Here is a 3,374-nt window from a genome sequence, read left to right as displayed (position 1 = left end):
CTATACCTAAAGCATTGAGTTTAGAAGAAATACAACAAGCAACATTAGCTGATCCTATACTGCAAAAACTCGCTGTATTAGTTCGGAATGGAAAATGGTACACAGCTGATTCTGACAAAATACATGGAAAAGAGTTGAAGTCATTTGCAAGATTTAGCAAAGAACTCTCAGTGAATAATGACAACAGTATTATCTTGCGAGGTAATCGACTAGTCATTCCGACATGTTTACAACAGCAAGTATTATCCTTAGCACATGAAGGTCACCAAGGAATAGTTAAAATGAAAAGTTTATTGCGAGAAAAAGTGTGGTTTCCATCAATAGATCAACAAGCAGAAAAGTTGGTGAGAAATTGTATTGTGTGTCAAGCCACAACTCCAGGAGCTCACAAAGAACCTTTAAAAATGTCTGCATTGCCTGAAGCACCATGGTGTAATGTGAGTATAGATTTTTATGGTCCATTACCTACTAGAGATTATTTGATGGTGATTATAGACGAATATTCAAGATACCCGGTAGTAGAAGTTATCAGCTCAACATCTTCAGTCACTGTTATTCCGGTTTTAGACAAAGTTTTCTCTTTATTGGGAATTCCTAAAATTGTTAAAACAGATAACGGTCCCCCATTTAACAGTACTCAGTTTAATAAATTTGCTTCATATCTTGGATTTAAACATAGGCGCATTACTCCTTTGTGGCCACAAGCTAATGCAGAAGCTGAAAGATTCATGCGTTCTATGGGGAAATTTCTAAGGGCAACTACAGCGCAAGGTAGACCATGGAAACAAAATTTATACTCTTTTCTGAGAGACTATCGATCAACTCCCCATTGTACTACTGGCAGATCACCTGCAGAGCTGTTATTCAATCGCAAACTTCGGATCAAAATTCCGGATATAAATGATTCGCTAACAGAGACACTCAACAAGGACTTAATACAAAAAGACAGTCATGCCAAAGCCAAGATGAAAGCTTATGCGGATAAATATTATCATACCAAATCTGCTCCTTTTGCTGTTGGAGACAGAGTCCTGTGTAGGCAAGATAGACGACACAAGTTGGATACTTTATATGATGTCATCCCATATACAGTTACAAGAATTCAAGGATCAATGATCACTGCAGAAAGAAATGGACATACAATAACTCGGAACTCTTCTTTCTTCAAGAAACTACACAAAGAACAGGACACTGAAGTATCTGATGCAGAAGATGATGATTCTGATATACCCAAATTATTTCAAGAACATGATGATAATATGAATAACTCAGAGAGCAGTGAGGGGGAAGAAAACATAGCATATGATCAGTCCTTAGATACTAATCGAAAATACCCTCTCAGAGAAAATAGAAGACCTCCTGAATACCTTAAAAACTATGAAAAATAATGTGTTTTCATGTAATGTATTATGTCATCATGCAACTCTTTTATGTGAAATATAGTTGGTCTTATTTCTAGATATTAAGCATAGTATATATATAGTTATATTTATGTTTAGTTTCTTTGTTATGTTTCTAATCTAAAGTAAGGGAGAGATATGGTGTTTGTTGTGATATTATAATATATAATGCTTTCTTCCTAGTTTGTGCTCTGACTTGTAAATGTATATAATTGTTGCAAAGAAGCAGGGGCGGGGACAGTGTTGTTGAAGTGAGGAACCAGGAAGTAAAGTGTGTAGTTAGTTGCTGTATAAATGGACTCTGTGTCAGATATATTTCTAAACCACCTGGATTTACAAACACTACAGTGCTCAGGTGAGATCCTCTTACAGGCCCTGTTACTAGGCTGGCCCCTTCTCCTTTCGGTAGCGCAATGTAGCCAGCTCGCGCACGCTCCATTTCTTCCTACAACTGCTTAAGCGCATCAGCCCAAGCACTACTGCAGAGGCACGCTGGGTAAATGATTTTAATAATGGGAGTGGCTTTGGTGGAAACAGCTTTGCCAGCAGCCTGACAGTATATATGCCCTGATTGGGTTAGAGTTTTGATTTTAAGAAAAGCCTTAAAGGACTTTGCAAGGTGCCCCTTCCCCAGGCAAGCTCTCAGTGGACCAAAACGCATTGCGGCGCACAACAGGTGCGCGTGCCTGAGCAAAACAGAGTGGCGCAGCGGAAGCGTACTGGGCCCATAACCCAGAGGTCGATGGATCAAAATCATCCTCTGCTAAGGCATTTTCTCTTTCACGCCGGGAAACGTATTTCTTTCTTCGTCGCATCCAAAAATGGCAATGACTTTCACATAACGGCAGCGCCTGGAACGTACATGCGCTATAAACCTTCGCAAGCCTCATCTTTCAGCCAGGCGGGAAAATAGGGGCATAGGGCTGACTGGTAGATTTGCACGCAGTACCTGTAGATACTTTTCTTTTTTCACCTCTATTTATATGCAAGGCCTAAGGCTTAACGCTCCTATTTTTTAAACTTCCTGTGATATGGGGGACACCTGGTGGTAAAAGGCACACCTCCCCGTCGGGGAATCGAACCCCGGTCTCCCGTGTGACAGGCGGGGATACTCACCACTATACTAACAAGGAAAAGCTGTGCGCACTTCTCCTTTACATGACGCCACGATAAGCAATTTGCTTTTAAACGCTTCCAAAACATGACTTTTGCATGCAGATTTTTAGGGTTTTTTTTGCAATGCAATGCAAAGCGATTTTCGCGGGAAAGTCCCAATTTTAGGGGTCTGTCCCGCTGTCCCGGGTTGCTAGCAATCTGTCCCGCATTGCCCCATGCATTAAAAAAAATGTTTTTTTTTTTTTTTTTTAAATTCTATTGGGCCCATACTCAGAAGAAGCTGGCTTTTCTCTCCCAGGGTTATATACCTGTTAGATTCCTTGTGAAAAAGTAATGGTGTGTGTTAAGCAGGAGTAGGAAGGCTGTATACCCTCTGACCTCAGGTAATGGTGACCTCTAACCCCTGGTAGTGATAACGTCTAACCCCTGGTGATAATACTAGCATGCCTTAAGTTTTATATGATGAGCAGTGCTAACACCAAGGTAACGAACAGTGGCAGCCTTAGACTAATGTGCTTGCCAACCTCAGGACCCCATACAATGAGTAACAGATAATCATATATAATGTAGTGTGTGTGTCTATCTGTATCTATAAGTGTGTATGTGTGTGTATCTGCATGTATAAGTGTAAGCTGTGTAGTGTGTATCTGCATGTATAAGTGTATGCTATGTAGTGTGTGTGTATCTACATGTGTAAGTGTATACTACGTAGTGTGTCTGTATCTGCATGTATAAGTGTATGCTATGTAGTGTGTGTGTATCTGCATGTATACGTGTAAGCTATGTAGTGTGTGTGCGTGCATCTGCATGTATAAGTGTATAATATGTAGTGTGTGTGTATCTGCATGTATAAGTGTA

The 3,374-nt window shown here is 40.3% G+C and overlaps 1 non-coding gene across 1 annotated transcript; it reads right to left on the bottom strand.

The window, feature by feature from the left end:
- Nucleotides 1-2,461: 2,461 nt before the first annotated feature.
- On the bottom strand, nt 2,462-2,533 carry TRNAD-GUC (transfer RNA aspartic acid (anticodon GUC)). The gene has a single exon. It is a non-coding gene; the product is annotated as a tRNA-Asp (tRNA).
- Between the last annotated feature and the right edge of the window lie 841 nt (nt 2,534-3,374).

Source organism: Bombina bombina, chromosome 2 (genome assembly GCF_027579735.1).
Source record: "Bombina bombina isolate aBomBom1 chromosome 2, aBomBom1.pri, whole genome shotgun sequence".
Taxonomy (NCBI): domain Eukaryota; kingdom Metazoa; phylum Chordata; class Amphibia; order Anura; family Bombinatoridae; genus Bombina; species Bombina bombina.
This window is presented reverse-complemented; position numbering and strand designations above follow the sequence as displayed.